The sequence below is a fragment of the Bubalus bubalis genome, chromosome 8, assembly GCF_019923935.1.
Source record: "Bubalus bubalis isolate 160015118507 breed Murrah chromosome 8, NDDB_SH_1, whole genome shotgun sequence".
Taxonomy (NCBI): domain Eukaryota; kingdom Metazoa; phylum Chordata; class Mammalia; order Artiodactyla; family Bovidae; genus Bubalus; species Bubalus bubalis.
Genome location: NC_059164.1, coordinates 100,948,727 through 100,975,597, shown reverse-complemented (window position 1 = coordinate 100,975,597; position 26,871 = coordinate 100,948,727). Strand labels below are relative to the sequence as shown.

General features: G+C 42.3%; 1 protein-coding gene across 10 annotated transcripts in view; it reads left to right on the top strand.

Moving 5' to 3' along the window:
- The window catches only part of DGKI (diacylglycerol kinase iota), a 502,019-nt gene that overhangs the window by 63,022 nt on the left and 412,126 nt on the right, over positions 1 to 26,871 (top strand). The window lies entirely within an intron of this gene.

Below are 26,871 nucleotides of genomic sequence, written 5' to 3'. Positions count from 1 at the left end.
GTTGGTCATAGCTTTTTTTCAAAGGAGCAAGCGTCTTTTAATTTCATGGCTGCAGTCACCATCTGCAGTGGTTTTGAAGACCAAGAAAAGGAAGTCTGTCACTGTTTCCATTGTTTCCCCATCTATTTTCCATGAAGTGATGGGACCGGATGCCATGATCTTCATTTTTTGAATGTTGGGTTTTAAGCCAACTTTTTCGGTTTCCGTGTATGGTGGTGACATTTTCAGCTTTAAAGAATCCTTTTGTTTTTTGTCTTTCTTTTTTTTTTGGCCACACACCACATGGCATGCAGAACTTCTTTGATCAGGGATTGAACCCAATTCTCCTCCAGTGGAAGCACAGTCTTAACCACTGAGCCACAGGGCAGGTTTATGCTTAAGGGATCTTATTGTTGTTTAGTCACTAAGCCTGTCTGACTCTTTGCAACCCCATGGACTGTAGCCCGCCAGACTCTTCTGTCCATGGAATTCTCTAGGCAAGAATACTGGAGTGGGTTGCTGTTTCCTCCTCCAGGGAATATTCCCCACCCAGGGATCGAACCTATGTCTCTTGCATTGACAGGCTGGTTCTTTACCACTAAGCCACCAGGGAAGCCCAAGGGATTTTACAGGGGCTTACAACTGGTAAAGGTCTTAGTTTAATTGGAAAAATCTGTAGAAATGCAAATACCAGTTCTTTTGACATCTTTGGGTCCTTCTGAGTTGGCTTGCATTTTGACATTAAACAAGCCTTTTCTTTGAAAGTGAAAGTCACTCAGGTCTGTGCATTGCAGGTGGATCCTTTACCAGCTGAGCCACCAGAGAAGCCCAAGAATACTGGAGTGGGTAGCCTATCCCTTCTCCAAGGGATCTTCCTGACTCAGGAATTGAATCAGGGTCCCCTGCATTACAGGTGGATTCTTTACCAACTGAGCTATTAAGGAAGCCCCTTAAGAAAGAACACTTAAGAAAGAGCAATCTAATTTAGGTGATTTGAGAGGGAATGTGAAACCATTAAATAAATGTACTTCTAGCTCACATCATGGCCCATTGGTGAAGATGAGGGAGGGGACATAGGGGAAAAAATAGGATGGGTTAGAAGAAGGAAAGGAGAGAAAAATATGCACACAGAGGTGGACAGATGCCCATGGAAATAGAGAAGGGTAAGAACCTCTTGGGCTTCCCTGGTAGCTCAGCTGGTAAAGAATCTGCCTGCAATGTAAGAGATACCAGTTCGATTCTTGGGTTGGGAAGATCTGCTAGAGAAAGGATAGGCTACCCACCCCAGTATTCTTGGGCTTCTCTGGTGCTCAGACAGTAAGGAATCCTCCTGCAAGGTGGGAGACCTGGGTTAGATTCCTGGGTTAGGAAGATCCCCTGGAGAAGGGAAAGGCTGCCCACTGCAGTATTCTGGCCTGGAGAATTCCATGGACAGAGGAGCCTGGTAGGCTACAGTCCATGGGGTCACAAAGAGTCGGACACAACTGAGCGACTTTCACACTTCACTCACAAGAACCTCTTGCAATTCTGTATTGATTAAACACTTGTGAACTATTCTTGTTAATGGCTAAAATAATTGTTTAATCTATCTGAAAACCTTATAAGCCTTTTATATGTCTTGTATGTGTCTTGTCTTGTCAATAATGTAATGTGTCTTTAAAATTTTTACCAGGTCAAAAAAAGAAATAGAAGGATAGAGAAGGGGGAGGTTTGTGAGTTTTGAGGTGCTTGTCATACACTGTTGCTCACTTGCACTGGTTTCTGTACAAATGAGTTGTTTAAGCATTTGCCAGAAGAAAACTCCTCCTATAGCAGTTTGCCAGAAGAAAAACAAATTCTTCTTTGGACTATAGCAACATTAACCCAAGTGATGTCTTTCTGAGAGAACAGATACAATTAAGCCAAAGGCTGGAGGTTTGCCTGCTCCCTTGAAGAGAATGCAACTAACATTAACTGAATCCTTACTCTGAAGCACGTGTTCTTTATAGATTATCTAATTTAATCCTTCACAAATCCAGCCACAGGTCCTGTTATACCTATTCTACGGATCATGATATAGTCATTCAGGGGTTTGCTGGGTAACATAACCAGGTAGTGGAGAAGCGTGCACTATCCATCTCCTGAATCCTGCTCTTTCTGTTTCACCAGCTGCATCCACGTCTCTTTCCAGAACTTAAAGGAACTTCGGAAAATCATCCAAGGTTCCAAATTGGTTGAAATTGCTCCAGGCTTCAGACTGATAATAATTTGCTTTATTGAATAGCAGTGCGTCACTGGGCCCCATGCCAGTCAGCCAAGCTTCTTATCCATTTAAAGTAGAACAGCATCCAGTTGGTTGCAGGGAGCATTGTATGTACCCTCCCCTGACAGATGGTTTTCTCTTTGGCTTTTGAAATTCCTACAGGAAGGAAGTTCACAGTTTCCCCTGAGAACTTATTATGGTTATTGCCAGAGTCAGTCGTAGGATCATCAATACCATGGACCCTTTCCCCTCCTTTTAAGTGTGGGGTATTCTCTAGGGCCTAGCTTCCCTGCTGGCCAGAGATGGTGCTACAGCTTTTCCTGTAATACATAGAAATTACATTTACAAGGAATACTATGAGTAAGGAGTCAGCAAGCTTCTTCCCTGGGGCCAGATTTGTGTGGCTGTTCTTGGTTTCACTGAAACACAGCCATGCTTATTTGTGTATGTATTGTCACTGGCAAACCAGTCAGTCCTAGAGGAAATCAACTCTGAATATTCATTGGAAGGACCGATGCTGAAGCTGAAGCTCCAATATTTTGGCCACCTGATGCGAAGAATTGACTCCTTAGAAAAGACTGATGCTGGGAAAGATTGAAGGCAGGAGGAGAAGGGGTCAGCAGAGGATGAGATGGTTGGATGGCATCACCGACTCAATGGTCATGAATTTGAGCCTGCTCCAGGAGATGGTGGAGGCCAGAGAAGCCTGGTGTGCTGCAGTCCATGGGGTTGCAAAGAGTCGGACACGACTTATTGACTGAACAACACAACAGTTGTCATTGGCTGCTTTTGTGCTTTGATGGTGGAGTTTAGAAGTTGCAACAGAGACCGTATGACCTGCAAAGCCTAAAATATTTATTACTAGCCTTTTACAGGACAAATTTGTGACCTCTGTTATAGATAAGTCATCAAGAGAATTCTTGCAGTGATAAGGAAGCTGTAGCAAAGCTAGGATGTTCTCTAGGCAGTTATACTATGAGGGTCAGCTGCAGATGTTTTCCATGTGCCCCTCGTTGTGTTTGGGGGGAATCTGAAAGGGACAGGGCTCTTAGTTATATGATGAAAAGACTCCTCAGAGTAGGAGTTGGGAGTTCCTGATAGGAAGATTGCTTGTGCATCAAAATATAGACCCATGTGTCTCTGTTCTGACTGTGTCCAGGCGAGTCTGGAAATTGTGACTCCTTGAAACCATTAAGCCAAGTATTCCAGCTGATGTTTTGTGATTTTTTTTTCTTTGTTTTAAAATAAACTTTGTAGAATCTTTTTTTTTTTTCCCCTCACAGCTCTCTAAATATTCTGTTTTGAAACATTTAATTACCCAGGTTATTTATATGGAAAGGTCTGATAATGTTTCTATGGGAGTCTGTTATTTATTCCTTTTGCTAAATTTTATCTTATATTAGGGGAAGGGCTGAGGTTGGTTACTATGGTAACATTCTCAAAACTGCAACAGTCCTATTAGGGATGCAGAAACTATAGTCATTCTGGTGGGAAGGCAGCATGGGTAGTGGGTGGTAGTCTTTTTATTTTTATTTTATTTTTTTTAAAAGTAAACCTCTCCCACTTCCATCCCTTTTGCATTCATTTATTTTAAGCTTTGCAGTGTAAAATACCAGAGTAAGAAATGAAAGGAGAAAGGGCTCTTGTCTCTCTTCATTAAATTTCTGTCATCTTTATCTGCTCCATTTTAGGTATACCCTACTTTCTATATGATCTTTTATTCATTTTTGTGTTCATTTATTCACCAAACTTACAAAGAGGCCTACTCTGTGTTAGAGATGAATTAGAGAATCCCTGTTCTCATTTTTCTTTCAAATTACAAATTCCTTGAAGTCACTAAGGACTTTAATTCAGTTAAACGAATATTTGTGAGCACTTGCTCTGTACCAGGCATTATGCTGGCAAACAAAACGGAGGCTTTTGTCAAAGAACATTGTTTTGCTTGGTTGAATAGCACAGGGACGGGCAAATGATTAAGCACTGAGCTGTTGAAAATAAAATTTGATGAATGCTATTGCAGAGGTGTGTAATCCACTTAACTCTCCAGCCTGGAGAGCATAGGAAAGTTTTTTTTCAAGGGAGGTGACATCTGGGCGGCTTTGAAGACAAAGAGGCATTTTCCAGGTAAAATGCTGGGGTTGATAAGGCATTCCAAGCAACTCTGGACCAGCAAGAATAGAGGTGTGGTGGGGAGGGAGCCCTTGGCTTTGTACATGAGATCTCTAAGAACATGCAGATGAGTGGTGGTTGAACACGTAGGCAGGATCCACCAAGAGAAGTTATGTCTGGTAGCCCCTGAAAAATGCAGGCAGCGGAGCGACATTGAGTGTTCTGTTTAAGATCTTTCTGTTGGCGGTGTGTGGGATGGGCAGATAATGAAGGGGAAGGAGCAGATTGGGTTGAGAAGGATATGGAGATCTGTAAAAAATGACAAGGTTCATCTTGGGACACAGTGAGTTGAGGATGAGCCCCACCATATTGGACTGTCTAGTAGGCAGCTGGAAATAAGGGCCCAGGAGTGAAGGAAATGTGGATGGGAGCCAGAAATCTGGGTGCCATCTGAGAAGGCTTGTGGGGAGGCACAGCGGCCTCCTGGGAGATAATCATGAAACAGCCATTCATTTTTTAAATCTGAGTAGTGGGGCGTGTCCTTCCATGCTACTGCTGGTCACTCTTAAGTAATTAAAATAAAAAGCCCAAAAAACAGCTTTCAGTTGTAAAACACCACACTAACTCAGTCACTAAGACTTCCAGAGATTGGGAAGAGTAAAAACTCTAGACTTGAATCAGAATGGAGGCTTCCTCCCTCCCCAGCTCTGGCCTGCCATGGGCCTCCTGCAGTCAGGGAGACGACGAGTGGTCAGGCCCCTGTTAACTCCACACTGCTCTTCCACCATTTCTTCCTATTTGCTGGCCTCAGCTGCAGACCTCTCTCTCCCTCTGTCTTTTTTTCTTTTTCTTGAAGTGTAGTTGCTTTACACTGTTATGTTAGTTTTTGGTGTACAGAAAAGTGATTCACATACACACACACATACATACAAACATGTATGTAACTCTTTGTCATATTATTTTCCATTATGGTTTATTACAGCATGTTGAATTACTTCCCTGTGTATATAGTAGGAGCTTGTTGTTTATTTTGTGTATAGTGGTTTGTGTCTGCTAATCCCAAGCTCCTAACTTATCCCTTCCCGACCCCCTTTCCCCTTTGGTAAGTTTGTTTTCTATGTCTGTGAGTCTGTTTCATAAATAAGTTCATTTATATCATATTTTAGATTCCATATATAAGTGGTATCATAGGACTTCCCTGGTGGCTCAGAAGGTAAATAATCCACCTGCAATGCAGGAGGCCCAGGTTCCATCCCTGAGTCGGAAAGATCCCCTGGAGAAAGGAATGGCTACCCACTCCAGTATTCTTGCCTGGAGAATTCCGTGGACAGAGGAGCCTGGTGGGCTGCCTTCTGTGGGATCACAAAGAATTGGACACAATATGTACCACGTTTCATTATCCATTCCTCTGTCGATGGACACGTGAGTTGCTTTCACGTCTTAGCAATTGTAAACAGTGCTGCAGTGACCATTGTTGTTGTGTAGTCACTCAGTTGTGTCCATCTTTGCCACCCCATGGACTGCAGCCCGCCAGGCTCCCTTGTCCATGGGATTTCCCAGGCAAGAATATTGGAGTGGTTTGCCATTTCCTTCTCCAAGGGATCTTCCTGACCTAGGGATCAAACCCACGTCTCCTACATTGGCAGGTGAATTCTTTAGCATAGAGCCACCAGGGAAGCCCAGTGAACACTGGGGTGCATGTATCTTTTCCAACTAGAGTTTTGTCTGGATATATGCCCAGGAGTAGGATTGCTAGATCATATGAAAGTACAAGTGTTTGTTGCTCAGTCATATCTGACTCTTTGTGACCCCATGGACTGTGGCTCGCCAGGCTGGATCATATGGCAACTCTATTTTAGGTTTTTAAGGAACCTCCATGCTGTTTTCCATAGCGGGCTCCATTGCAGACCTCTCTAAAGTTGAAATTGGGTTGGGAGAGAGGAGGAGGGAGGAAGCAGTTAAGTACCTATGTGACTCATAGTTGTGTTTCTCGTGTCAGTGCTCTCTGAATCTAGCAGGTATTTAAGGTGACTTCTTCTCTTTGAAGATCTGCTATGGCATCTTTGCAGCCTCCACTCCCTCATTGCTAAGGATCCCTATTTGCAGTTCCTGGAGACAGGGCAATGCATTGCTCTCCTGGCTGCAGTTTTCTCAGCCCCTAGGCTCCTGGTAAGGCATCCAGGTAATCTCAGCCAAGGGCCGTGGCGGAGTGTGTAAGCCAGCCCGGACATGGCTGTCTCTAGCACATGGTCCACACTGTGTTCCGTGGGGGACCCTCAAGCGTCCTTTGTTTCTGCAGACTCTGGGAGTGCAGCTGCCTCTCCTGAATTCACCATCAACGCAGCCAGCAAGCCCATCTCTATTTCTAGGTTTCAGCTGTGACTCAGACGCAAGTTTGTGTGTCTCCCAAATTGCTTGAACTGCTGAGGACAGATGTGTGTCTGCCTGTTCCGGCTCCTCTGTTTTGATGTGAGATGCAGAGGCAAGCAAGCCTAATCAACACCCTCCTTGTCTGGAGGGATGTATACTCTCCACTCATCAGCAACTGCCTTGGAAAGTCCTCCCCTACCCAAGATGTCCAAATCTTGATCCTTTGTACCCTTACTGTGGTAAAGGAATTATGAATTTCACAAATAATTTATAGCCACTTTCTTTGGTAAATTTTGCAAATGGTCTAGCTCCCCTTTTGAAATTTACTGTCAGTTGTTCCTCGAGAATTCAGAAAGAATATTCACTTGAACATCTTGTTACATAGGTAAAATTTTTTCCCCCTCCTTTCTGTCAAACTTTGCTATGCTGCTGCAGAGAGAATTCTGCTACACGGAGGCAGGATTTCTGGCCTCTGGGATGGGTTTAGTGGATAACAAGGGTGGAACCAGGCCGTGTTGCGGTAGACAAGAAAGTGAAAGTGAAAGTTGCTCAGTCGTGTCTGAGACCCCTTGGACTATACAGTCCCTGGAATTCTCCAGGCCAGAATACTGGAGTGGGCAGCCTTTTCCTTCTGCAGCGGATCTTCCCGACCCAGGAATTGAACCGGGGGTCTCCTTCATTGCAGGCAGATTCTTTACCAACTGAGCTATCAGGGAAGCCTGGGTCTCTCTTGATGAGAAGTTGGGCATCAACAGGACCCCAGTTTACAGTCATTGATCTCCCCCATGCTGATGACTCCCCAGTGTCTCTGTAGCCCAGACCTCTTCCTGAAATGCAGGCTCTTAGATCCGGCAGCTTACTGGGCTTCCCTGATCAAAATATTACAAACTTACCTCACATCATTATCTGAACCCCACCCTCCATCCCAAATACTCAGCCATCTTCATGTCATTTCTCTTTGGTCTTAATAAATGGCACCTAGAAAATCTACCTGATTGCTCAAGTCAGAAACCTGGGAGTTTGAGCATCTCTAGGTTCTTAAGCCTGTATGTGCTGCCGGCATCCCTTCTGCAATCTAGTGTTGTCTAGTGACACCTTTCAAAATCATGTTTTTACCTCCAGGGGGCCATTATGGAAACCAGTGATATGGAAATACAGTTCTATGTGGATCATTTGGAATCTGTGAATTTTCTCTCTCTCTCTTACGTCTCACAGTGGTTCAGTATCAGTCTTCAGTCACCTTCTGGATAGTCTACATACATGCTAAGTCACATCCGACACCATGAACTGTAGCCTGCCAGGTTCCTCTGCCGATGGGATTTCCCAGGCAAGAATACTGGAGTAGGTGGCCATTTCTTCTTCCAGGGGATGTTCCCCAGCCAGGGATCAAACTGCCTCTCCAGCATTGGCAGGAGGATTTTTTACCACTGAGCCACCTGGGAAGCCCTTCTGGATAGCATTCAGCTTCATCTTATCTAACTTAACTGCTACTTCTTTAATCCAGGCCTTTGTCATCTCTCACTTGAATTACGGCAAAAACTCAGGTAAATAAACTGGAACCCCCACCTACTCAGAACCTGGTTTTTGACAGTTTTTTTGACAGTTGTCAACATAACAGCTCAACTAACTTTCCAGTCAGGCTTGCTAATGATGAGGATGAGGTTAGAGGGTTTTTTTTTAGAGTAAAATATATATTCATTGAAATGCATAAATCTTAGATACGCAGTATGGATACATGAATCCTCAACCCATCCTTCCTTGTGTCAAACTCACATGTTTTGAAGTTAAAGAGCTTTTCCATTTCCCCAGAAGTTCCCTCTTCCTTTCTTCCTCTCTTCCCTATCAAGGCAAGCAGTGTTCTGTTTTTTTTAAAATCTTAGTTCAGTTTTACCTGTTCTAGAATTTCATAGAAATGGGATCATACAGCATATATTCTTTTTGTGCCTTTCACTCAGTGTAATGTGCATGAGATTCATCTATAAAGTTGCCTGTAATATTATTATTTTTTTTTTTAGTTGCCTGTATTATTAATGGTTCGTTCATCATTATTGCTGAATGTCAGTCCATGGTATAAATAAACCACAGTTTGCTTGTGAATCTCCTGTTGATGGACATTTTGGTTGTTTAGATCTCTGACGATTGTGAATAAAGCTGCTTTGAACGTTCTTGAAGTCTCTTTGTGGGCATATGCTGTCATTTCTCTTGGATAAATACCTGGAAATGGGCTTGACAGTGGGTTATGTTGACTTTTATAAGAAAACAAAACAAAAAACTGGTAGATCTTTTCCAGAAGTCCCATTTTATTTCCCACTAGCAAAGTGTGAGCATTCTAGTTGGGCTGCATCCTCACTAACATTTGTATCCTCAGTGTTTAAAACCTATTGTTTTGGTGGGTTCATGATGATATCAGTATGGTTTTATTTTGCATTTCCCTGGTAACTGATGCTATAAAGCATTATTTCTCATTCAACACTCACATGTTTTCTTTGGTGAAGTGTATGTCTGGGCTCTTTTTTTTTTTTTTTTTGCTTATTTTGTTAAAAAAAATTTTTTTTTAATCTCACACTCTAGTAAAGTAATGCTCAAAATTCTTCAAGCCAGGCTTCAACAGTTCGTGAACTGTGAACTTCCAGATGTTCAACCTGGTTTTAGAAGAGGCAGAGGAACCAGAGATCAAATTGCCAACATCTGCTGGATCATTTAAAAAGCAAGAGTGTTCCAGAAATGCATCTATTTCTGCTTTATTGACTATGCCAAAGCCTTTGACTGTGTGGATCACAATAAACTGTGGAAAATTCTGAAAGAGATGGGCATACCAGACCACCTGACATGCCTCTTGAGAAACCTGTATGCAGGTCAGGAAGCAACAGTTGGAACTGGACATGGAACAACAGACTGGTTCCAAATGGGAAAAGGAGTACGTCAAGGCTGTATATTGTCACCGTGCTTATTTAACTTATATGCAGAGTACATCATGAGAAATGCTGGACTGGAAGAAACACAAGCTGGAATCAAGATTGCTGGGAGAAATATCAATAACCTCAGATATGCAGATGACACCACTCTTATGGCAGAAAGTGAAGAAGAACTAAAGAACCTCTTGATGAAAGTGGAAGAGGAGAGTGAAAAAGTTGGCTTAAAGCTCAACATTCAGAAAACGAAGATCATGGCATCTGGTCCCATCATTTCATGGCAAATATATGGGGAAACAGTGGAAACAGTGTCAGACTTTATTTTTCTGGACTCCAAAATCACTACAGATGGATACTGCAGCCAAGAAATTAAAAGACGCTTACTCCTTGGAAGGAAAGTTATGACCAACCTAGAGAGCATATTACAAAGCAGAGACATTACTTTGTCAACAAAGGTCCATCTAGTCAAGGCTATGGTTTTTCCAGTAGTCATGATTGGATGTGAGAGTTGGACTATAAAGAAAGCTGAGTGCAGAAGAATTGATGACTTTGAACTGTGGTGTTGGAGAAGACTTTTGAAAGTCCCTTGGACTGCAAGGTGATGCAACAAATCCATCCTAAAGGAGATCAGTCCAGAGTGTTCATTGGAAGGACTGATGCTGAAGCTGAAATTCTAGTACTTTGGCCACCTGATGATAAGAGTTGACTCATTTGAAAAGACCCTGATGCTGGGAAAGATTGAAGGCAGGAGGAGAAGGGGATGACAGAGGATGAGATCATTGGCTGGCATCACCGACTCAACGGACATGAGTTTGGGTAAACTCTGGGAGTTGGTGATGGACAGGGAGGCCTGGTGTGCTGCGGTTCATCAGGTCTCAAAGAGTCGGACACAACTTAGCAACTGAACTGAACTGTATAGGATTTAAAATTTCTAGATATAAGTCTCTTATCAGATATATGTTTGGTGACTATTTTCTCCCAATGTGATACATGCTCATGAATTTTCCTAGTGTTATTTTTCTTAAGCATAAAAATTTTCATTTTTATTTTATGATATTGCTTTCTGATTCCCATCAGAGAAATCTTTACCCTGTCCTCTATGAAGATATTCTCCTATGTTTTCTTCTAAAAGTTTTATGTCTTAACTTTCATATTTATATGTAGGAGCAATTTTGAATTAATTTTTGTGCATAGTATAAGATGAAGATATCTTTTTCCATATGGGTATCTAGCTGTTTCAGCATAATTTGTTGAAAAGCCTCTTCTTACTTTATAGAATTGTGTTGGTTACTTTGTCAAAAGCCAATTGACTATATAATTGTGTATTCATTTCTGGACTCTCTGTTCTGTCTTCTTCATCTGTCTGTCTTTATGTCAATTTCACCCTCTAGATTAAAGGTATCTTGAAGTCCTATAGTATAACTTTCCAATCTTTGTTCTTTTCTAGTAATGGTACCCCACTCCAGTACTCTTGCCTGGAAAATCCCATGGATGGAGGGGCCTGGTAGGCTGCAGTCCATGGGGTCGCTAAGAGTCGGAGACGACTGAGCAACTTCACTTTCACTTTTCACTTTCATGCATTGGAGAAGGAAATGGCAACCCACTCCAGTGTTATTGCCTGGAGAATCCCAGGGACGGCGGAGCCTGCTGGGCTGCCGTCTATGGAGTCACACGGAGTCAGACATGATTGGAGCGACTTGGCAGCAACAGCAGTGGTTATTTTACTGGTCTAGATCCTTTACATTTTCAATTAGATTTTAGAATTATGTCAGTTTTTATTTATAAAGCCCTGCTGGGATTATGACTTGGTTGCATTGGTTCATCTGGTTAATTTGCATGCATAGTTTCTTGGTTAGCTAGGGACTGAGGGGGTTATTTGCAGATTTCAGTATTCACTCCCTTTGTGACTTCCTTACTTCCAACATACCCTGTAACTTTCTGGAAGTTCTGCCTTCCCTGAAATTATCTGACATCTTCGCCCAGTAAGAAGCTTAGGCTTTCTGCAGGCCCAGCTATCTGTGGGGTGAGAGTGCTCTCAGGTAAAAATTTGCTAACTTGAAAACTTCATCCATTACGGTTTGCCTTTTAATGGCAGTCTTCTCCAGTTTTTGCCATACCTTGGTCACTTTTCAGTATTTTTTAGTAACTAAAAAAAAAAAAAAATTGCACAGATTTTATCATTGTTATTTGTGGAACAGTTGTTTTGAGCTGTTAGGAAAAGACTGAACATCTCCTTCAACTGCCATGCCATGGTTTCCTTGCCTCTTATTTCAGCTTCATAATCCATCTGCCCATGGTCCCCAGAGCTGTCTTCCAAAAATGCAAACATGAGCAAACCATTCCTTAATCAGTGGCTCTTCATTGCTTTCATTGTTCCTCATTATTTTCTTTCCCTAGATTTTCCTTATTTATTTCATGTGCTCTTTGCTTTTACTGACCATTTGGCGTTTGCCTAGACAGACCCTTCCCTGGAACAATCTCCCGTTCTTTGCATATGTAATGGTTCCTTTCTGAAATGCCTCTCCCTTCTTTATAGCCTGGCTAACTCTTACGGTTCTTTGAAAGTCAGCTGAAAGCATTAACGCTCATGGGAAACTACCTCAAATTGTGTTTCTCATGCTTTCTTATTTTCCCATTGTTCTTGCTATATCTTAGTATCATAGGACTTCCCTGGTGGCTCAGACGGTAAAGCGTCTGTCTACAATGCGGGAGACCTGGGTTCAATCCCTGGGTTGGGAAGATCCCCTGAAGAAGGAAATGGTTAGTATCATAGAGCTTATCAACTTGCATTTACTTATTTAGTCACTTATTTGTTACCTCAAGTATGAGGCTTTGAGCTCCTTAGAGAAGGGTCAATGTCTTAGTCATTTTTGATTGTCCATCACCTACTATGCTTGTCAAAGGAAATAAAGGAAGATGGATGGGCATTATAGTCAAATTATGGTTGCTTTGTAAATGCGAACTGTCAATTGTCGGTACCTGGCCGGGCTTCCCAGGTGGCACTAGTGGTGAAGAACCCTCCTGCCAACGCAGGACACATGAGAGATGTGGGTTTGATCCCTGGGTCAGGAAGATCCCCTGGAAGAGGAAATGGCAACTCATTCCAATATTCTTACCTGGAAAATCCCACGGACAGAGGAGCCTGCCGGGCATGAAGAGTAGGACATTACTGAAGCAACTTAGCACGCATCTGACCATCCTAAATTATTTTCCCTTGGTCCTTTTGTTCATGGCCCTGGATATTTTTATTTTTGTGTGCATGCTCAGTTGTGTTCAACTCTTTGCAGTCCTATGGACTGTAGCCTGCCAGGCTCCTCTGTCCATGGGACTTCCCAGGCAAGAATACGGGAGTGGGTTGCCATTTCCTTCTCCAGGGGATCTTCCCCACCCAGGGATTGAACTTGTGTCTCCTGCATTTGGCAGGCAAATTCTTTATCATATTTTATTGCCACTGTGAAATTAAGGTAGAGCCTCTAAATCAAAGTAGAGCCATAGAAATGCCCCATTCATCCTGAGCAAAGCCTTTCAGGGGCCTTAGAATATGTATATTTCTTAGATACGTGCATATAATCCTTTAAAGAGACTAAAGGACAGTTATGAGTAGAAAGCAGTGACAAAATAAAGAGCCAATGATGCAACGGTTTCACTTATTGAGAAGTGATTTAAAGTTTTGTGAACACAAGGGAAAGGGCTGATTATGATTTCAAAACTCAGGCATCTCTTGAAGCTGCACGGTCAGCAGTGTGGCACGGGGGACACTTCCAGAAGCTTGACCATACTGCTCTGGCTGTTGCTGGACACAGGGAGCCAAATCCATGCGTATTTATGTGGACATGTCAGCCAACTTCTCTTTCTCCCTTTCTCTCTTTCCCCTTTCTTCTCTCCCTCCTTGCTTCTTCCCTTCCCTGTTTCTCCTCTCTTTCCTCCTTCCTTTCACTCTTCCCTCCTCCTTCCCTCCTTTCTCTCCGTTTCCTCCTTTCTTTCCCCCCCGCCCACATTTTCAAAGATTTTTCCTGCAATTAATGATTATTTCATTATCCCCCCTTTCTTTTTCTGTTTTTTTTTCCTCTCCCCTTGGATTAATCTGCAAAACATTGCCTTCCTGTATTCACTGCGCTTTTGCTCCAAGCCTCCCAGCAGTAAACCTGACCCCTCAGATACCTCTCCTTTCTCACAAGGCCATCTCCTTTTATTGTTCCTTAAGACACTGATAATCCACTCCCTCTGTTCAATTCCCTCAGACATGTTATTTGCGTGTTTACAAGTGTGTATATACACGTATACTTTTTTTTAAACTTTAATTACAAAGTAATAAATGTATTATTCACATTGGGTTTCCCAGGTAGTACAATGGTAAAGAATCCGCCTGCCAGTGCGGGAGATGCAAGTGATACAGGTTCTATCCTTGGGTCAGGAAGACCCCCTGGAGGAGGAAATGGCAACCTACTCCAGTGTTCTTGCCTGGAAAATTACATGGACTGAGGAGCCTGGTAGGCTACAGTCCATGTGGTTGTTGCAAAGGGTCAGACATGACTGAGCAACTGAGCACACACACATTATTCCTATAGAATATCGTATAAAAATGGAAAATTTCTCCTTTAAATGCACCTGCTCCCAAAACACCTCTTTCCGCCAACCCAGAGGTAACTGCACTTAACCATTTGCTGTGTTGTATGTGCTTCCAAAGTTTTTCTAAGCATCTGTGAATGCACACACATGCTTACATATAGCAAGATGATGAAAATATTTGCCCACTAGTATGGTGATGATGAAAATATTTGCCCAATAGTATGGTAATGTAAATAAATCCAGAATTCATCACTTAAAAATAGGTTCTATTCTTTAAGTGAACTAAACTATATTTAAATGATATCAAGTGATATGTTAGTGGGCATATCACTGTATCACTATCTACCAAGTGATATGTTAGAGGACAAATCATTCATATCATTCTGATAATATTCAAAGCATTTTGAATTCCTCGTTGGTATAATGCAGCTGTCTCTAGCTAAGTGATAGCCCTGTGTGATCGTGGGTTGAAATAGGAAACGCATCAGTCTGTTCCACAATTCGCTTGTGGCATTGATAAGTATCAGGTCGTTGAGCCCAGGGTTTTGTTTCTGACAGAAGGTAGCTGGACACACATCTGAATGTGTGGACGTGGAGAGCTGGTACTTTGGCTCCCAGGTGAGGCCCCCGGAAGCCACCTGCTGCATCTGCTATCCGTGTTGGGCTCCAGGTGCATCTGCACGAGCTCTGTTTCCTGGTCCAGTCACCCAGCTCTGTGACTACCACTGGACAGTGTTGTTGAGTTATCTGTGGGCTTATTAAGTGCAGGATTTCTCTTTCCCCATCACTATGGAGTCTTTACATAGTTTAACAAAGGATGTGTCTGTGGAGCTTCAGTGACTCAGCAGTGAAGAATCTTCCTGCTGTGTAGGAGACGTAGGAGACATGGGTTTGATCCCTGGGTCAGGAAGATCCCCTGGAGGAGGAAATGGCAACCCACTTCAGTATTCTTGCCTGGAGAACCCCATGGACAGAGGACCCTGGTGGGCTACAGGCCATAGGGTAACAAAGAGTCAGACATGACTGAAGTGACTGAAGACACACAGCTGTGCCAGTGAATAAAATATGTGTACCAATCCTGTATATACCTCACACATATTAAATTCATTATATATGTGTATGTGTATATACAAGCATTTATATATCCTTAGACCTCAAAGAGCAGGCACAGTTGCTGCTGCTGCTACTAAGTCGCTTCAATCGTGTTCAACTCTACGCACCCCGTAGATGAAAGCCCTCCAGGCTCCCCCTTCCCTGGGATTCTCCAGGCAAGAACACTGGAGTGGGTTGCCATTTCCTTCTCCAATGCATGAAAGTGAAAAGTGAAAGTGAAGTCGCTCAATTGTGTTCGACTCTTCGTGACCCCATGGACTGCAGCCCACCAGGCTCCTCCATCCATGGGATTTTCCAGGCAAGAGTACTGGAGTGGGGTGCCATTGCCCTCTCTGCAGGCACAATTAGGTAGGCAAGAAATAAGAATGGCAGAGGTACCTGGGTAGAAACTGAGGGAGAAGAGGAAAGACTGCAGGTCCAGAGAAGTGTCCACATTTACCCTCCTGGAATGAGTATCTTTCTGCCAGACTTGAAGAAAATCCCGAGTGTTGTTTCCTCATCAGTCTTCCCAAGGATATTTATCATTTGCATTTTTCTGAGCACTGAAGCACAGCCCACATGCAGGCCTCTATCAAATGCTCCACGTACTTTAATATTTTGTTTTCATAAAAAGTGGAATTTGTCTTTTGAAGATCACAAACTGCCCTGCTGGATCTTGCACTTGGCTCCCCAGCTTAGATGAGAACTAATCCCCATTTCCAAGAGCCAAGGAGTTAAAAAAAAAAAAAGAAAGAAAGAAAAGCAGAGAAAGAAAGAAGGAAGAGAGAAGTGAGTCAGAGGACTTCTGCCTGTGCGTCTGAGTCAGCTTAGTGTGTTAAGAAAAAAAAAAAAAGAAGCTGTGTGTGGAGACCTGCCTGGAAAAACTGCTGAATGGAAAGCTTGAGGATGGCTGATAGACTTTGACAGCAGACTAAGAATTTTCGTGCCTCTTTGGAAATGGTGAGTGGCCACTAATAATGCTCCCGTGACATCACAGAAATCTTGACGCGTGCTCATCTTGCTCATTCTCTCATGAAGCCCATCCCAGCTCCTTTTCATACAGGACCTTCACTTAAGGGGGTTGAGGAAGAAGAGGAGACAAGAAGACAGGTGGAGGTGCTAGTCTGCCCGACAACCATGTACCCCAGTGGTCTTTTTGGAGACTCCAATGGCCTTTTTGGAGAAGAGGCCGTTTGATAAAGGTGACCTGTGAGCAGTCAGCTACTATCGGCAACTCAGACAATGTGGGACCGCTGGAAAGCAAAACACCCCTGGATGGGGGGAAGGTTGAGTTCAATTTTATTTTTTATTGTGTGTGTGTTGGGGGAGGTGATGATAAATGTGTGTGTTGTGGGCACAGATGCAGTTTTATGATATTCATGCATATGAGGGTGAATGTTTTAGTTTTGTTTACAGTAGGGGGAAAAATACCCTCCACAGTTATAGATCTGATGTGGTAAAAGTTGCATCGCAGCTTCTAGTTTTACTCGGTTTTCACAAACTTGTGACTTTCTGAGGAAAATCTCCGTCTGACTGACCCATTTCAAAAGCAGTTTGGAAAATGGGAGGTTTTTTTAAACTGTAATGTGCTTTTCATGTTGCTCAAACAATGACTGTGAATTCTGTTTGATTCACTGTTGAATCTGTTGGAGAGTTTAAATACAGTCCACATGCAGGCCTCTATCAAATGCTCTGTGTACTTTAATATTTTGTTTTCATAAAAAGTGGAATTTGTCTTTTTTTGTTGTTTAAATAGTAGCTTCTTTCCCCTCTAGTGTTAGTAAACGCATGTCTAAGGCATAGATGAGCACAGTTACAATCACCCTGTCAGTGGCAGCTGGAGATACCAGTCTGGGGCACAGACCCACCAGGCAGCATACTCACAGATGTGTTCTTATTACTGTATTGCTCTGTAAAGCAAAGTTCATTTTCTAGAACTAAAATTCCAGTTGAATGTCAAGGATCTTCTTACCAGACCCTAGTAGTATTGTAAAACATGGACCTAAATTAGTCATCCAAGAAGTATTTTAAGGTACCCAGTTAAGAAAATAAGTTTAGTACTTCCCTGGTGGTCCAGTGGTTAAGACTCCGAGCTTCCAATGCAGGGGGTGCAGGTTTGATCCCTGGTTGGGCAAGTTCTGCAAGCCATGTGGCTCAGCCAGGAAAAAAAAGAAAGTCTAAGTGACTGAAAAAAGTTTGGTAATGTTTGCATCCCCAGACTTGCTTACTCATTTGTAAACCTCAGAGGTCTCACCATGTATAATGTCTGTGCATTAAGATATAGGATTTTTCTCACCTTCTGGACACTCTCCCTGTCATGATAGAAAGAACATGGATTTAGAATCAGTCTTGAATTTGAATCCCCTTTATGACTCCTGTGGCCTTCCGCAGGTTACAGAGGCTCTGAAGATAATGGCTACAGGTTAGTACTGGAGTGAGGATTAATGCAGATTAATTTCATAAAACATCAATCCACATTAAGGATGTGGAAAACATCAGTTTCTCCATTTTTCTTGTTTCCTGATTGTCATTATGTATGTGTGTGTGTGTGTTTTCTTTCTGAGCCTTGGGTTTCTCCTCAGTTTAGATAGAAGGTGATCTTGAAGTATCTGAATCCGGATTCTGCCAACAGGGTTTTTTTCTGAATTGGTCTCTTGTCTTGATAAACAGCCACCCATTCAGCCGAGCTTCTTGATCAGCATCTCGTTTCTCAGTTCCTCTGTGCTCCCCTGGGTGCACAGAGACCCTGTCACATAGGTGACCCGTCACTTGGGGACCCTTCGGGGTCACTATTTCAGGGCTCCAGCATCTCCTGGGGGTCAGGTCACCTTTGCAGGCAGACTCTTTAAAGCAGTAATCTGTTTTTTTGGCAAAGAGCCTAATAGCATCTTCTCTGCAAGTTAATCATGTTTATTCACTCTGATCAGAGTGGGGATTTTCCCGAATTGTCATGTCTTTGCAGAGTGTTTCCAACCATTATGTGCTATAAATGTAGCATCATTTTATGCTTCTACTTGTTTTTGCTAATATAAGAGAAATCCCGTTATAAATAATTCCCAGGGATTTTGCAGATTATTTCACTGGTTCAAAATAAGAGGATGGTTCCCTAGGTTGTGGAGCTGCTGTCATAGATGGAGTCTGTCGATGTAAAATGGGGCGTAATGTGATTGCCCTGTGGGCGCCATCCTTGTACAGAATAAGGTCTGCTTAGAGAAAGCTAAAGCTACCAGGGGAGCAGGTCTCTGCATCTGGCGGTTCCCCCATCCTGCGACATTAACTCAGAGCATTTCACCCCACTGTGACACTGACTCACCCACCCCCCTCCACCCCTATTGTCTGGTTCTGATGTGCTCTGGCCCCACTAATTCTAGGGCTATACTGGCTTATGCCTCTTTCACTCTAGGAGGAAAGAAAGCTGGTCTTTACTAATAAAAGTGTGAAAACTGAAATGTCACCACTTTCAACACAAACAATATATATTTGTTGAATGTATGACTACAACAACTTGGAGTAACTGCCAGCCGTGTGTCCAAATATTTGAGGCCTATTTAAGTAAAGAGGCATGAATAATTTGAAACTGGAATTTTTTTTTTTTTTTTTTTGCATTAGCAACAAATGTGATGAAACCTTAAAAACAAATTCTCGTCCTTAGGAGTGGTTGCCTCTGGGGAGTAGTATCAGAAGCTGGTCTGGGGACTTAGGCTGTTCATTATAAACCATTCTGCATGCTTTCTTTTTTAAAATCAGATGTATGTATTACTTTGACTTTTTCAAAAATCCCTCCTTTAAGTAGGCTTAGTTCAATTTAAATAAAATTTGCTGAATGCCTTGTGCCACACATTATGCTGGTCATCTCAGCTCAGCAGCGAATAAGGACCAGCTCTTGCCTGGGAGTTCATAGTCTAGTTGGAGAGACAGAACAGACCATAGGCATATTAAAATAATATGATGCCAACTTAGAGGGAGGTAGCCATGGAGTTAAGTGTCTCCCTCCCCAGATATTCTATTCATACATTTATTTTTAATTTCTGTCTTTATGATGAGTGTATCTGAACAGCGTTCTAATGATCACAGTTTTGGTTTTAGTGGAAAAAGAATAGACGAGACTTGATCTAATCTTACTCGACATGGAAGCCTCCAAAATGAGTCAGAGAGAGAGGCATAAAATCAGTCATGAGTTTTATTTTACTCCTTTCTCTCTGGCCATGAGTGCAAACAGTGTACACTGGATCAAAATCATAAAGAGGAATAGGCTGTGCGTGTCTCAGGACATTTTTCATTCCCTTAAGCCCACAGCTGCCAATTTCTGTGTCCACATGCAGAGGATTTTTAGTGACTTCCAATGATTCTAGTGCACCCAAGAGCAATGCCATCTTATTATTAGAAGGTGTTTCCCAGCTTGAGTTGGAGGCAAGCTGAGCATCTGTCTCAAGCCCTAAGTCTTCCTTGTTTTACTGACAAAGCTTCCAGATTCATCTGGGGTCTGGTAGACAGATTTGAGTAAATCTCTCAGCTTGTTCAGTAGCTCATGAGGTTCCACTGTCCTCAAAGAGCAAAGCAGCATTACTCTGTATATCACCAGAGTGTACCGAGTCATTTTGATTTTTAAAATATTGTTGAACTATAGCACTAAAATAGCGTTGAAATTAAGGTTCATGTTTTGTAATATCTAGCTATTCCTCTGTTTTGTTCAAGAGAAAATTTGCTTCAGTTCAGTTCAGTCGCTCAGTCATGTCCAACTCTTTGCGATGCCATGGACTATAGTACACCAGGTTTCTCTGTCCATCACCAACTCCTGAAGCTTGCTTAAACTCATGTCCATGGCATTGTTGATGCCATCCAACCATCTCATCCTTTGTTGTCCCCTTCTCCTCCTGCCTTCAATCTTTCCCAGCATCAGGGTCTTTTCCATTGAGTCAGTTCTTTGCATCAAGTGGCCAATGTATTGGAGTTTCAGCTTCAGCATCAGTCCTTCCAATGAATATTCAGGGCTGATTTACTTTAGGATGGACTGGTTTGATCTCCTTGTAGTCCAAGGGACTCTTAAGAGTCTTCTCCAACACCACAGTTCAAAAGCATCAATTCTTTGGTGCTCAGCTTTCTTTATAGTCCAATTCATACATCCATACATGACTAGTGGAAAAACAATAGCTTTGTTAGACTAAAATTTGCTTAATTTTGTACAAAAAGTCTTTTTGGCTTAATTTTATGGGTTTGTGATGGCCAGCACCAAAAATATCTGCAATAGATATGATACATATCATACAATATGAATTGTTTTCCCCACAAACTAACAGGGTAAATATTAGGGATTTAAGAAAATGATTTGTATAAAAATGAATGAACATGATTTCAAAGATAAATTATAAACTCAGATAAGGAATAAAAAGCAGAATTATTCAGGACTTCCCTGGTGGTTCAGTGGTTAAGATTCTGTGCTTCCACTGCAGAGGGCACAGGTTTGATCTCTAGTCAGGAAACTAACATCCCACATGCCATGTGATGCAGAAAAAGTAGATCAGAATTATACCAAAACAGAAATTGATAATCATATAGATTCAACTTCTATGTATTTCATTCAACAGTTGCCTTAAATAAATGGAGTACGTAACTGTCTATGTTTTATTAATTCACTTCAAGACTATAAGATGATATTAAATTCTAAATACATAAACAAACCTTAAATACTCCTAAAATATGTTGTTAAAATCCACCTGGGTATAACTAATTACTTTTTAAAGTGACTATTTGGTTTTTATTAACCAGTGAATGGTGCTGCTTTCATCTTCACTGATTAGAACTAATTCTTTAAATTTTTTTCATTGAAATACAGTTGATTTACAACATTGTACATGTAATTTCTACTGTATAGCAAAATGATTCAGTTATTATATACAAATATATATATATATGTGTGTGTGTGTGTGTGTGTGTGTGTGTGTGTGTGTTTGTGTGTGTGTATAGGCTTCCTAGGTGGCTCAGTGGGTAAAGAATCTGCTTGCAATGCAGGAGACAAAGGAGATGCGAGTTTGATCCCTAGGTGGGGAAGATCCCCTGGAGGAGGGCATGGCAGCCCACTCCAGTATTCTTAGCTGGAGAATCCCATGGACAGAGGAGCCTGATTGGCTACAGTCCATGGGGTTGCAGAGAGTTGGACGCGACTGAAGTGACTGAGCACACATGTGCATGTTACATATATAACACATCCTTTTTCATATTGTTTTCCATTATGGTTTATTGTAGGATATTGAATAAGGTTCCCTGTGCTATACAGTAGGACCTTGTTGTTTATCCATTCTAGGTATAATAGTTTGCATCTGCTAATCCAGAACTCCCAGTCCATCTCGCCCCCCTGTCCCCTCCACCCTGGCAACCATAAGTCTGTTGGGTGATTCTTCATAGCTTACTTCGGCTGAGATAGCTTTTACTTTAGCTTCAAATTTTCAGGAACATTTGGGGTCTATATCTTTTTACAGCACTTCATCCTCAACTGCCATAGTTGGATTCTACCTGAAGTGGAGTTGGTCCGATGTATTTATCATAACATGCTCTGGCTTCTCCTGCATCTGCTCTTATTTCTCCCTTGAAAGTGGCAGAGGCAGAAAGCGTGACTATTATCATGTAGTATGGCTCCATAATCAGCGTGATGAATCCCTATGTATAAATGCTTTCTTTTCTCAGCTTCTCCTGACCCACTTTCCATTTTTTTAAGAAGACAAAATTGTCTTTCTGTTCCTCCTGACTTCTTCAGAAATCTCTTACAGTAACTGGTATTTTCATCTTCTGGCACCTCTAACGATTACAGCGTGCCTCTCGGGTAGAATACAGAGTGCCCACGTGTCATCTTATAAAACAAGTACTTTTCTGCAAGAGTTAGTTTCTCTGATGAAACCACCATATAGATCATTTAATAGAAAACTCAGAAGATTTGAGAGCACAATTTAACAATTCAATCAAGCCACAGCAATTTCTTTTGTCCCTTCGTGTAAAGGAGGGCTGGAGGAAGGTTTGGCTTGGGAGTTGCCTGGGTCTTAGGAGGGAGGGGAGAAGACTCAAGGTACCTGGGTGCATCGGAGTGCAGCAGGATTTTACCTGGGTAGGCATGTAGGGGAGGTGGGCTGTGCACCAAGTCTGGTTTCCTCCCTTTCTTCTAGAACATGGCCTTCGCTTACTTTTTGTTTGAAGCAGCTGGAAGGATATGTTTTGTTGTTCTGAGTCAGTGCTTAGCTTTTGAAGCAGCAGCTTGGGGAGAGTCATCTATTGTCATCCCTTCTGGGTTTCAGCTCAGTGTGATAAAGTTACTTAAACATGTGTGTGTTTTAAATGGCTATGAAAATAAACTACTCATGTTCACGTGTCTGGCCTCCTCCCCACTGTGGAGCCCTGTGAAGGGATGCAGGGAACAGCAACTTTCAGTTCTTCTAGCTGTTCCTTCTGGTGTTTTTGTCTTCCTCTTCATTTTTAAACACCTTGTTTGTGCTACTATTATTGATTTGCCCTTTGAAGATGTTATTAGACATTATAGTGCTGGCTTCTTTCTGTGAATGATAAGGTTTGAGACTAACATCCCTGAGTCCCATTTGTCATGCTTTCTCTTCCTTTTTCTCTTCCTCTTATATTTACATCAAAGTTTTGGGTTAAATTTCATGATTATACTATTTGTTGTTTAGTCGCTAAATCGTGTCTTACTCTTTTGTGACCTTATGGATTGTAGCCCGCCAGATTCCTCTGTCCATAGGATTTCCCAGCCAAGAATACTGGAGTGGGTTGCCATTTCCTCCTTCAGGGAATCTTCCTAATCTTCCAGGGATCGAACCTACGTCTCCTGCAGTAGCAGGTGGATTCTTTACCAATGAGCCAGGAGGGAAGCCCATATTATTTATACTGTAGTGTTATGTAACACTGTAAGTAATGGCTGACATTTGGGCACTTTCTAAATGCAGGACACTTTTTAAGAGCTTTAGACACATAATAACTTAACCTTTATAGCAACAGTATCAAGTAGGTACTGTTATTTTTTTCTATTATGCAGATGTGGACACTGAGAAACAGGTTAAGTAACTTGTTCAAAGTCATACAGTTTGTAGTAGATTGGTAGATTCAGATTAAAGGAAATCTGGCTCTAGAATCTGCTTTAAAAATCCTTTTTTATTGGAGTACAGTTGGTTAATAATGTGTTTCAGGTGCAGTGAAGTGATTCAGTTATACATATACATATATCTACTCTTGTTTTTCTTTTTTAGATTCTTTTCCTTTATAGGTCATTACAGAGTATTGAGTAGAGTTCCCTGTGCTATACAGTAGGTTCTTATTAGTTTTCTATTTTACATAAAGTAGAACATAGATGGGGACTTCTCTGGTGGCTCAGTGGTAAAGAATCTGCCTGCCAATACAGGAAACTTGGTATTCATCCCTATGTCAGAACTATCCCCTGGAAAAGGAAATAGCAACCCACTCCAGTATTCTTGCCTGGAAAATCCATGGACAGAGGAGATTGGTGGGCTACAGTTCATTGGGTTATGAAAGAGTTGGACATAACTTAGCAACTAAACAGCAAGAAGTGTGTATATGTCAGTCCCAGTCTCCCAATTTATCACTGCTCCCTTATCCCCTGGTAACCATAAGTTTATTTTCTACATCTGTGATAGAGTCTGCTTTTAATTACGTACTCTTTAAGTTACTGTGATTTTGTACATACTGTTCATAAAGGAGTCATATGTGCCTATCACTCTTTTTCTTTCATTTTAATTGCTGTCATTTCCTTCTTTTCACTGTCACTTTTATTTTTTTTTTCTTTTTGGAGCCCCGGATACCTGGAAGTTAGGTGTCTTGAATTGATTTTCTTTTTTACCTTTATCTTCATTTTCTTTTGGCCTGAATTTTGCCTGAATTTTATCTTTTAACTGTTCTGTTAACTTTTTCTTCTGTGATGTTTTTAAATCCCAAGAACTATTTATCTGGGACACATCCCTTTGTTCAGCTCCTTCTTCCTGACTGTCTGCTGTGGTCCCGTCTTATGTATTAGTGATCTCCTTTGTCAGGAGATCTGTGGCATGTCACAGCTCACACAGATGGGGGGCTCTGAGGAGCTGCTGAGGGGGGCACAGGCTCTTCAGTTAGCAGGTCTTACGGTCACATGGTCTGGGATCTGCTGATCTGTCCAGTTGAAGGATCCCCAGTTAGCATCACCTGGAAGCTTTTCCCATGGGCTGGTCAGATTATCCAGCATAGAATCTTCCAGACTTGTTCCTGGGGACATGCACCTGCTGCAGGTGTTGTGGGAGCCCAGCTTGGGGCCACAGACAGAGGGATCTCCTGATGGGTGTTGACTTTCAATTCTCCCTTTTCAGACTCATGTTTACCACTGCACCATCCTCACATTCACACCAGCCCTCCCCACTTGTTCCCCTTGTTCCTGAGGACCCTGTTTTAATTTCTCTAGAAAGAGAATCTTACATCCCCTACACTGTGGGTGAAGGCATGTTCTTATGTTGAGTGCAGGTCAGGTGGGTTGTCTGCACCCTGCAAGACTTCCATGGTACCACTTCTCATCGCTGAGCCTTGCTGAGGGCTCCAGCACAGGCTGTCGTCTTTCCTTGGCTTTGCCCTTTGAGAATTTTCTCTTTGTTCTCACAGGTTGGTAATGACCTGCTTGTGCAATGTCAGTCTTCTGGAAGACTGGTGACATTTCCGTCTTTCTGTTATCACTTCTCCCTTTCTCTTTGTCCTTGTGGAACTTCACTTTTTAAATTTAATTGCTCTCCTTATGGTGCATTTTGGGATGGGAGCAGAGATAAACACTACATTAATATGGCATGCTTAATGGAAGCCTGATTATATCACTGTTGAAAACATTTATTTTCTGGAGTTTGCTTCATTTTCCTATTAGGCTAGAAAATCCTGCAGAGCGACAGAGTGGGTCCCTGTTCTTCCTGCTGAAGCCTCCCTGAGGTAGCCCTTTTTTCTTTTCTCTCAACCTTCTGTACTCCTGTCTTTATCTGTAAATGAAAAGGACTGACTGTCAGGATTGAGGAACTAGATCTAACATTCAGGGAAACCTGTTCAGCCAGGCTTCTTTTGGCCTTTTGCTTTCAGGCATCGTCTCTGAAAACCTTTCTGTAGCACAGTGAAATACAAATGCCTGATATCGGCTTAAGGTCTGAGTGTAGCTTCTCTTAGGAACAAGGACAAGGCTTTGGGAATGAAACTCTAATAAAGACTTTTTTTTCTTCTCAGCCAGTTGGAAGGCTGAACTGCTTTGGGGCTTAAAGGCCTTTCTGGTGGTGGTGGTTTAGTCGCTAAGTCGTGTCTGACTCTTGGGACCCCATGGACTGTAGCCTGCCAGGCTCCTCTGTCCACGGGATTCTCCAGGCAAGAATACTGGAGTGGGTTGCCATTTCCTTCTCCATAAGGGCCTTTCTGGAAACCTCCATATCACATTCTGCCTGTCATTAGAGTCGGCCCAGGCCTGAGGACTACTTGGCTGAATCACTTAGTCATGGTGTGATTTAGGGCCTGATTTCCAGGAAGATTCTTGTGTTCACATCTCACTGTAGAGAGCTGGGGTGGGATGGTTATAAACTCTGGCAAGGGCATGCTTTCGTCAGGAATGCCCAGTTGAGGACTGTGATCACACAGACAAGACAAGGAGTGTCACTGGTAAAATCATTTTGAGATTCCCAGTTCCTGGACTTGCCCTGGGCAGTCACCTTGCCAGCAGGTTGAAAGAAGACACGGGAGGCATGTGAATATCAAAATTTAAACAGACGCAAAGTTGGAAAGAATGGTCAATGTAATCATTGACAAAAACCTGTCTCAAAATGATCTAAATACACTGGAATGCTGGGTTAAAAATAAGCAGATGACGTTACAAAGAGATAAATGTAAAATGTTATTTGGGAGTTTAAAAAAAATCGATGGTGATAATGGGAGGAAAAAAAATTTACTGGCAGTAGTTCTGGTAGAGAAAAGACATTTAGGTTTTATTTGACTAAAAGCTCAATATAAGCTGCTAAATCTGGGGAGGCAACTAAAAAGCAGCATTAATGGAACCATAATGTATTGATCCTGGGAGGTAACACCCTATTCGATGGTTAGACTCACCTGAAGGCTTGTGTTTGTGTATCTTTTATTAGATGGAGCAAAATGAGAGTTTGCCAGAGAAGGGCAATCAGCAAAGGGCCTGAGGGTCTGGAAGCAGCATCTCGGGAGAAACCATTGATGGAACTGGTATTTAGATGGGAAACTGTCTTCTACTTGTTAGCTGGAAAACATTAGGCGAGTCACTACCTGTTCCTCAGAGGCAGCGTGTGTGCAGTGAAGAGAGGAGAGCATTTCTGGGTGAGGTGAGGAGGGGAGCATGGCAGGAAGTGTTGGATGATGAGATGGGAGAGAAAGGACGTGGGGTGGGGGGAGATTGGGACTGTCTCAGGGTGAGGAATCTAAAGTTTATCCTGTGCTGTAGATAGATTGTAGGTAGGTTACTCTTACTATCTTCCAAACCGGGATATTGATAGCAAAAGGGGGTGCTTGTTAAATACACCAGGATGATGGATGTAAAATGGAACTGTGGCTGGTACCCCAGGCCAACCTGGAGGA